The sequence below is a fragment of the Poecilia latipinna genome, unplaced genomic scaffold (genome assembly GCF_001443285.1).
Source record: "Poecilia latipinna isolate Pla-1442-1.1 unplaced genomic scaffold, P_latipinna-1.0 Scaffold3386, whole genome shotgun sequence".
In the NCBI taxonomy this organism is placed as follows: domain Eukaryota; kingdom Metazoa; phylum Chordata; class Actinopteri; order Cyprinodontiformes; family Poeciliidae; genus Poecilia; species Poecilia latipinna.
In genome coordinates, this window is record NW_015116002.1 from 1 (window position 1) to 10,654 (window position 10,654).

The window sequence follows — 10,654 nt, forward strand, 5'->3', positions numbered from 1 at the left end:
AGCTGTAGCACAGGACAGAATAAGGGGCAGGGTGTGAGCAGTGCAGCACATAAAGGAGAATGATTGACAGCACTAAGACCCTCTTGGTTCCGATTGGTTGTTTCTGACCAGGAGTAGTGTATTTCTGTAAATGGCAGTAGGACCACTGGGAGGCAGCGGAGCTTAATTTTTTTTTCTAAATGATTTGTCTCATACAGTCAGGACATAGTGGTAGTTTTAACAAATAAGTAAAAACAAAAGTTACCTACTACAGCTGAAAATCACATTAAATGACGTTCTGGCTTGATGACTTCAAGCATCAATTGTTTCTCTGTTCATTTTCAAATTGTGTGACTAAGAGAAGGTGTTTCTGAAAGGGTGAAGAACACAAAGTCTGATAATGCTGGAATCTGGAGATGTTTTTGCCACAAATGGCACAGTTCATTTGCCCTGGCTACTTTTAGCACCACTTTGAAAGAGAATTGATTTCCCAATTAAGCCTTCACTTTGCTGTGCAGGACTTTTAGAAGTTAACAGCAGTGAAATTAAAGTTCCCAGCCAGTTTTCTGTGAAACAATTGCATGTTGTGTTTGAAAGTGTGTACATGGAGTTGTGTTTCTGGTAGGTAGATTACTTAAGATGTGTACTGTGATGAATTTCCTAAGAACTGAGTGCCTGCAAAGTGCAACAGCAGACATACATGAACACAATGAAGCAGCCCTCAAAGCTGCAGGACAGATGCGACTCCCAGCTCCTTCCTTTGCAGTGTCATTTCTAGGTTTTGCAGCCTGATTCCTTTTTTATTTTATTCCTCCCTCCATCTGTGATTGATGTTTTATTTATCTGTGGGTTTGCAGACAGTGAGGCACCACGGCCCAGTAAGGCTTTGAATACCTTTTTCATCTGTATGTGCTCCAAGCTGAATGACAACAAGGTCACTAGTGGAACAAGTCAGCGTCGGGCCAGGGGGCGGGGCCAATTACCGGGCCCCTAACCCTAACCCTAACCAATCACCTGGCCCCTAAGGAATCACCGGGCCCCTTACGTGGAGTGAAACTGTTGAGGGGGTGGGGGCGTGTATTAAACATTAAATACACCCTTCTCAACAGGCGAGGGCGCACTTTCTCTGTCTATAATCACATATTTCAATGACTTGAAACCATACCTCCCTCCCTGACACCGCCAGGCCCGGCCCCCATCCAGCCCGATTTGGGGGGCAGCAGCCCTCCCAGACCTCCCTATAGCTCCGCACCTGAACAAGGTCAAGCTGGTTAACTGTTCCACAGGTGATCAAAGGTCAGTTTCATGTCTGACATATTCAAATCAAATCACGGAAGGAACGATGGTGAACCTGTCCACCTTTTAACTCACTTTTTGCCTTAACTACAATCAGTCCAAACCTTTGGTCTACAGATGCACCGGTTCGACAATACAGGTCTCAAGTTTTCTTAGAGATCTGAACTGCCAATTCCCATTTTGACCAATACGACATCTCATACACAAAAGCTCACTGAGACACCAAACATTCAGGGACTGGTCCAATACAATAGCAATGGCCAAACCATGACATCACTTATGCCACAACCACTGACAACAGGAAGTGTAATGTTTTCATCTGAGCCTTCTGAACCTGTCAGAAGACAGAAACGTTTGGTCTCACTTGCTGCAAAGCACCAAGACTTTCCAGTGGAGGGCGTGGTTACGACGAAGTCTGACGTCAAGCCGCTGCCAAACATTTGGCTCTAAATTCCACAGAGTCAAACTCACTATGATCACTCCTAATCCACAGGATTCCTGACAGGAATCCAGTCCAATATTTGCATCATCCAATTTGCACCATTCTGTGTATGAATGACCTTTATTAACCTCTACAAAGGACAATAGCATTTTCCTCCTTTGAACTTTGTAACAGACTGTAAATTACAATTAATTATTATGAGTGAATTATTCAAAATGAATTGTGTAAATTACTTAAAATAAATTTCTAAATTGTGGAGATTGTTTATAGATGTTTGTTTTGATTAACACTGTGTTGGTTGTTTGTAAATATTTTGTTTTGATTTAATATTTGCAGTTCTCAATTACATGTTTCAGTTTAGTTTGTACCTCACAGGATGCCATAGTGAGTAAGGTAAGGCCTTATAAAAGCTGGCAGTAATGGTTATGTTGGAGTTATTACAACAATAATATTAAAAATAATACAATTCCCTTAAATTAATAATATTTACTGTCATTCTTACTGCTGAACTAGCAAAATTTGCTTAGCTAATGTAACTTTTATTCAACCCAAAATCAATAAAAGCCTTGAGTTTGATGCACTTTGGGTTAAATAACAGTGAACTGAGTCATGTTTCAGTGTACTTAAGTGAGTTTTGGTGATTTGTAGTTTGTTATTGTCCACAGAAAAAGTTTGTGGCTGCTGCACATTTTCACAGCAGGTAAAAAATGTGTGTATGTTTCCACAAATTTTCACACCACATTCATTTTTACACATACCAACTTGTGTGTAAAATATGGTGCCAGACATTTTCTATGTGTAGGCAGCTTTATACAAGAGGGCCCAGGTCCTTAATGTGCTAACTGAGATCTGTAGCATCTTGTTTTGGACATCACCTACTGGGAAAATTGACAACTATCCTAAATTATTTGCAATTGTAAATAATATTTTATACTGTCAAACAATGGCCTTTAAATAGATCAGAAATGGTTATGTAGCCATTCTGAAGCTCATTCTCCAAGTTGTGTGCAAGACAAACCTTTTTTCCTGCCATTACAGGTGGTTAAACTTGTTGCATTTGATTAGCAGCATTTTTTGTTGTGTCTGAAAGCCAAAATTCCATTTTTAGTTGAGGAGCCAAACCCAGACAGTGGAGGTCTCATAAGAACAGACGCCTCATTCTGCATAGGCATCAGCTGATGTGCGTGTGTGTGTGTGTGTGTGTGTGTGTGTGTGTGTGTGTGTGTGTGTGAGAAATGCAATGCTCAGAGAAATTGCACAAATTCCAGGAGATGCTGCAGGACCTGGTCTTCTAATGTGAAAAACTAAGTGAATGCAGCATTTTAGAAGTTTTGAAAGTGATTCACATTCAGCTGAAGTATCTATAATGTCACTAATCAAGAAGAGCAGAAGAAATGAGAATGACCACTGTTATATCTGACACACACACCAAGAGAAAGACAAATGACACATACAGAGGTAGAATGTGAGAATAACAAGGTGAAAGTTCTGATCCATCACAGGAACCCACGATCACTGAGAAAAGCCAAACAGAAGCAAATTCAGAGGACAGGTCAAGTTGAAAGCACACTGGAGAAAGGCACACACACACGTCTGCATGGCTATCTTTGTGGGGACTTTCCACTGACTTCCATTAATTTCTACAGACTAAACCTTACCTCCCCACAAGGAGCAATTGGTCCCCACAACGTAGTATGTGTCAGGAAAATCGTCCCCACAAGGTATTACAAACAAACGCACACACATGCGCACACACACTGATTCATTGGACTGATTTATGTGAAAAGTAAGCCAACACACGGACATACACTTTCACAATTACAGACACATTCTTAGACATGGGGAGCTGGGAAAGTCTTCAGGGAATACTCAGTGAAGCATGGGGCATACATCAAACAACTCCAGCCAGGAAACAAAAGAGCACACACAAACACACACGAACACACACACAAGCTATGGTGAGACAGACGGATATGTCAGAGAACAAGCTGCTGACAGAATCCTGCAGGGATTTGATATTTGAGGAGCAGAGCAGAGAGCCTTCTGCCTCCCACTGAGAAAGGAGGGTCTCCACAGAAACAGTGGCAGGGTTGGGTGGGACGCCGCCATGCGGTGGTCAGTAGAAATAATTGCACTGTCAAAACAGAAATATTAGGAGACTGACAGAAACTGAATTAGGTTCAGAAAACAGCCAGAATGGGAATTTTTTTCTTTTTTTTTTTCTTTTTTACAGTGCGGTACAAATACGTTCACACTCATCAATGTTCTCACATTTTATCACATCTATAAACTAAACTGCTCAAAAATCTTTTTAGTTTGTCACAACTGCAAACTTCAGGCCCTTTTATTGGGAATTAAGGTGGTGGCCCAACACCAGGTTATGTTCAGTGTGAAATGGAAGGAAAACCATAAATGATTTGCAAAACAAATCACAGAGAAAAATCATTAACACATGATGTGCATAAGTTTTCAGATCAGTCAATACTGAGTAGAACCGGTTTTCTCTGCAGCCACAGATCCAGGTCTTTAGCAGTACGTGTCTACCAGGGTGGTTGCAATGATAACATTTCAAACTAAATGCAAATATTTTTAACACATCATCATATCAGTAAGTTCCAGATATCTAATCACCATTAGGTGGCGCTGCCCAGGAGGATCACTGCTTCACTGTTGCAGACCTTTCTAAAACAGAGTTGGTCTGTCAGAGTTTGCTACCCGACTCTCCAGCTCCTTCTGTTCATCAGCCTCAAAAGCAAAATACCTTTTCACACTGCTTTTGCTTTTTCAAATGAAGATTAAAAATGCTTCTTCTCCAAGTATGCTATGAGTATCTTTAAATAATATACTGATTATTTTTAGCTTAGAGACTAACAGTCTTAGTCTAATCAGGTTAGTATTTCATGACATTAAATGCTGCGTTCCTCTAATGTTTTCTTAAACCTCATTGATCAGAAAAAGAACAGCAGGGATTCAGCTCTAGATTCACCTCGTTGACTTCTGAAAACAATCTTTTGCAGTGGATTTTAAGTAGGGTGTTAATGTAAAGGGGACTGAATACATCTGGTTGCCACATTTTGAGAAGCCAGCTTTTCTTCCATTTCACAGTAATGTTCTACTTCTGCCATACTGCCACACAAGAATAATAAAAAGCATACACATGAGTGTTATGGCTACAGCACTTTTCTGTTATGTACCAAATAATTTATTCAGTTTTGAAAGCTTTAGTATTTAGTAAAATGTCTGGAAGTTTTCCAAGAGGAACAGAGCATCAGTATCAGAGCCGTCTGATGCCATTCCAAGTCTGTCATTCATCCTCACAGTGTGAACAACAGCATTAGATCTTTCATACTCAGAGTCCCCCTTCTTTATGTGGGTGGTCTGACAGCATTAAGCAACTTCTTCACTCAATGTTTTCAAAGTCTATCCGGTTTGAAAACATTGAACAGAAGTCTCTGAACATTTCTGTTCATAGGAGAGAGGGCCATGTCCAGAGCTGTCCAGAGTCACAGGTTAAAGGAGGAACAGCATCATCATGTGATGCATAGTTATTCTAAGGTTAAAGCATGTTTAATCTTTATAAGTCATACAATCTATAACTTGACACATCTGATGACTTATATAGAAATCAATACATTTTTACTGCAAGTGTTATTTCTTATTACACAGGATAAACTGAACAGCACAAATTCAACGTTGATTTGTTTAAGCCAAAGATCTTTAAAGAATTGACCTGCACACTTATGTTATTATTTGTGTTAAATCTGTTATCATTCAACCAACTGATCAACAACATAAAAATGATCCACCAGAGCGAGAGAGAGAGATACAGCACTTCAGGATAGAGCTTCCAAATGGACCCTTTTTCTGCATGTCTTATCAGAGCCTTATTCCAAATTGTATTAATGTCTTTTGCCAAAATTTCCACCACTGTTAGCAGCAATTACAGCATCATGTCTTTTTGAATATGAAGCCACAAACTTAGCTTACCTGTCTTTAGGCATTTGACTCAATCTCAAAAATTTCATTGATCATCTTTGAGATGTTTCTACAGTTTAAATGGAATCCACCTGTGGTAAATTCAGTTGATTGAACTTTATCTGGAAAGATTCACACCCGTTTCTATAAGGTCCCACTGTTGACAGTGCAGGTCAAAGGTCAAACACCAAACATGAAATCAAAGGAATTATCTGCAGATGTCAGAGTCAGGTCAGATGTGAGGAAGGATCCAGAAACATTTCTGTTGCTCTGAGGGTCTCTGAGCTCAGTGGGAGGAGTTTGGACTCAGAGTCGCCGGCCGTCTCAACTGAGACAACAGGAGAGACTGAAGAGAGCTGGGAGTTACTGCCAAAGATGGATCAGCAAAGCATTATGTGAACTCTTAGTTTCCTATTTTTACAAATCTGCACAAATCTTAAAAACATTTCTTTATATTGTCATAATAGGGGTAACCCCACATATGACCTTTGACCTCTCTGATGAGAAGTTTCCGATTGAAACAAAGAAAGCCCTGTTCTTTATGTAAGATTCAAACCAGTTGATCACTGGACTGGAGAGTCCGACCCAACTCTCCAGTCGATTCAGTAATATGTCGTGGTCAACAGTGTCCAAAGCTGCACTGAGGTCCAACAGAACCAGCACTGTGGTTCTCCCATAGTCCATATTTATATGGATAACTAAGGGTGTATTCACACCAGCTCTTTTTAGTCCACTTTCATCCAACTCCAGTGTGTTTACCTAGAAAGTCTGGTTTGTTTGTGAATCTGTTTCAAACTATGATGAAGACCAAAAAAGTTTTCATCAGATTGCTCCGCCTACAAACCCAGGTCTGAGTTCAATTAAAGGGAACTCAAACCACATATACATTCAAAGTGCGGTTTGAATGTATATGTAAAAGCCAAGCAGACCAGAGACCATCCAAAAGCAGAAAGCGGAATACAATGCAGGGCATTCTGGGTAAATGTAACCAAAACAAAACCTCCTGTCTAGCCCTAGTGGGAGAAATGGATCCTGGTCTTTTACCAAAGAAAAAAAGAGAAATTCTACAACCGCTAAAATGTGACACCATTCAATTTTTATTTACATTTCATGATGAAGAAGTTGCAGTTTTGTCATTAGTTTTTATGTTGCATGCTTTAATTTCATTTCCTTAAATGATTCTTGGTGCAGGTTAAAAAAAAACATAAGTTTATAGTATGAAAGTTTACTTCCAATATTTTTGCTAAGAAAGGGAATAGATGTCAGGTGATAGCAACAGCAGATCTTTGGCTGTGCTCCTCCACTGTCCTCAATTCTTTTTTTATTTACTGCCCTGTATTCCACCAGGCCTCCCACCATAAGAAGACTGCTTCATCCTTAGTTCTAGCTTGTCACTCATAGAAGCCACCATGTCTTTGCAGAATTCTGCATGGACAGTGTCTTTACATCCATGCCCATGTGTTTGTCCTTAAAATGGACCACAGCATGTATGTGTATTAGCACATAAGCAAAGGAGGCAGCATTCATACATTGGAAGCAGCAGTGGTTTGAGGTTATTTATAGAGTGGCTATATTAGCAGAGCATATGTGTCAGCTGCTGCTCTGAGAAATGGCCACAGACAACACAAGAAACAGCAGCAAAACAACGTGGGAAAGTGGGAAGCACAAATCAAAGTGCCAGCTCTGAGAACGTGTGTAGAACAGCTCAGGGTGTGTATGGCACTGAAAGCTGCAGGGCTTTTTTGTTGTCAGACAGGTCCACAGAATGTTCATGTACACAAATGAGCTTAGAGGGCCAACACACACATTCAGCACCAAAATAAGAAAAGGCTGTTAAGAAGAGCAGCACAACTTCTGAAAATGATTCCTGACTACTGGATATCTGGAGAGGAAAGAACAGAGGTGGGATCATCGGCTCATGACAAACAAATTCAAAAGTCAGCAGCTACTAGCTGTGCAAACCATGTCAATGAACCCATTTTTGTATTATAGATCAAACTTTGCAAGACTGGATGGTGAACACCAGCTTTGAAATCTTTCTACATATCCCAAATTGGATTTAAGCCAGAACTTTGACTAGCCCATTCTAATACATAAATATGCTTTGATCTAAACCAGGGGTCTCCAGTCCGGTTCCTCTAGATCAGGGGTCCCCAAACTTTTTCCTGTGAGGGCCACATAACTTTTCTCTTCTCTGGTGGGGGGCCGTAGTCAGTTTNATGTTTCTGTCAGAAATAAAACATCAATATTATGCTCGGTGATGAAATCATTAATTAATAGAGCTTTAGCACAGAGAGATCTCCAGTGACCTCTGGCAGTATTGAGCTTTTAACCTTGTAAATGTTCTCCTGTCTTTGTGTCACTGTGTTTCTTCTTCTTGCCGTTTCTGTCCTTAACAGTAATTGACCACAATATTCCTCCATTTTCCTAAGCTTTCTGACCACCAGAGAGACCAGTCTGCCATGACATCCTTTTCAGTCTGGTTCAGAAAGTTCTGCACCCTCAGTTCCTCCAGCTGTCACTGCAAGGCAATCCTCACTGAATCAAGGCAAAGTTGGATAGAAAAAAGGGACAAAATTCCTGCACAACCATGTGAGCGGCTCCTTCAGAAAACAACCACTTCAGGTTATTTATGCTGAAGTGGCTTCAACCTACTGATTCAGATGGCTTCTCCTGATTGTATTTGCAGTCAGAGAAACTTTCACCTTCCCATCACTATTATATACTTACTCACTATAACTATATGTGGCTGTCTGACTGACTGTTATAACAACAATATGCATACACATGGTGAATGTGTAAATGTGAATTCATGAAAGGACAGAGCCTGAACAGAAGCATAAAGCGTGAAGTGCCATATTCAAGGAAAACTCCATTCCAGGTCACGTCACTGAATAAATGCAGAATTCACTGGATCGCCTCTCCTGTCAACTCCTGTACGATTATCCTGATTGTAGAGACTGAAAAAGCATGTCATGGCAGACTGGTTTCTATGGTGGTCAGAAAGCTTTTTTTTCTTGGCTCACAATTACTTTATATGCTTTGATTTTTACTAATAAATCTGGTGAACATCTTCCCAGATATCTCCAAGACAATATAGTTTCTGTGCATAGAGCTTATCACATTCGCATTGAATGTGTTTCACGTTCTCGTAAGAACAGCTATTACAGTCTAAAACAAAACACAACTCAGAAAAGCTGAGTCACTCTTACCTATGAACAGATAAGAGTTCATAGGTACATTGAAGTGTTTGATTAAGGCTCCTATTTTGCTGATTTGAAAAGATTGCACCCCTCTGAATGAAACAAAAGTATTTCAATGCTTTGCAAAGATGCTAAAGCCAAAGTAAATGTTGAAGTGATTTCCAGCCTGTTTTTTTTATTATTTTTTTATTTTTAGACAGGAGGACCTATTACAGAGTTCATGGTTTAAAACCACAGGTGATGAAGGAATGAGCAGCGAACAGCAAGCACACTTCAGTAATTACAATTACTGACTTGCCCTTGTGAGCCTGTCGGAAACCTTCATACTGAACTAAATAAATGCTTTTAGCTTTCCTGCTGTTTCAGCCTCTCAGGTCAGGTGGTTTTACTTAAGAAATGACATCACAAAAATCAGAAAGTCTCAGCGATCAAATCGTTCTAACTGGACCGGAGTAAAGTGGATACAGCTTGACACACTCTCCACATCTTCTGCTTGCTTTTTTACCTTGTCTGATTGAAATCTGGCATCAGGATTGACTATAGTTCTACATATTACAGCAGGTTCCCTCATAGATAACTGATGAACTCATATAAAAACAGAAATCCAGTTGGGTTTCATGAATAAAGAGCAACTGAACAATACTGAACAGGGAGGAGTCCATATCCCAGATTTTCTATCTGATAATAACTTGTAACGTGTGCTTTTCAGTGATTTTGTAGTTTGTATTATGTTGCTATGGTTTAGAAATAGACTTCGGTTGACTCGTATTCTCTCCAAGGTAATTTCTCTCCTCTACTCTCGTCTTCTTCTTTCCCTTTAACCCAGGAGTCCCCAAACTTTTTCTTGTGAGGGCCACATAACTTTTCCCTTCTCTGGTGGGGGGCCGGAGTCAGTTTGTAACAGAAAAAGTGTGATGATTGCAGGAGTGCCTAAATGTAAAAAATTATTGTTTTCCAGAAAGCAAAATCAAATAACCCTCTCTGGGTTCTTCACAGAAAAAATCCAGGAAATAATACTATTTATGAAGTAAATATTTTCCAAACTATAAGCCGCACCCCCAAAGTAAAAAAAACAACAAAAAAAAAACAGTAAACATACAGATATAAGCTTCACCGGACTATAAACCGCAGATATCTCTACCACTCCAGGTTTTCCATAACGATGCAGCAGCAGCAGAGGGGGGCGGACACCCAAAATTTGAGTCATAACAGGTCAATTGAATATCATATTTATTACGGTTGAAAAAGAAAAAGTTGCCAAGTTTAGATTTAACTGAACTGATTACGGCAGTTTCCGAATGGTAACTAATATAACAGTAAAAGTGCTGATCCTTCGTGTTTGCTACTAGCATGTGCTAAATGAAAATGGGAACTTTCTTCTTCTTCTTCTCCTTTAGATTTCAATGGCAGCTTGCATCCATTATTGTTGCACTACTGCCATCTATTGGATCCTAATATCTATGCCTCAAATTCTCATAATGATCCCAGTATTTAAAAAAACGAAAAATCTTCTTTTTCCCCTCAATGCTATTTAACTGATCAACAACATTCTCAAATTTCTATTCCCTATTAAAACCTAATTCCTTTTTAATGGGCGCTTTCTTCTTTTATTTCCAATTTTGACTTCTATTTGATCCACTTCCTGCTAAAGAGCCCCCTGGTGGTTGAAGAAAAATCCACATATAAGCTGCACCGGACTGTAAGCCGCATGGTTCAAAGCTTAGGAAAAAAGTAGCGGTTCATATGTTTATGAAAAAAA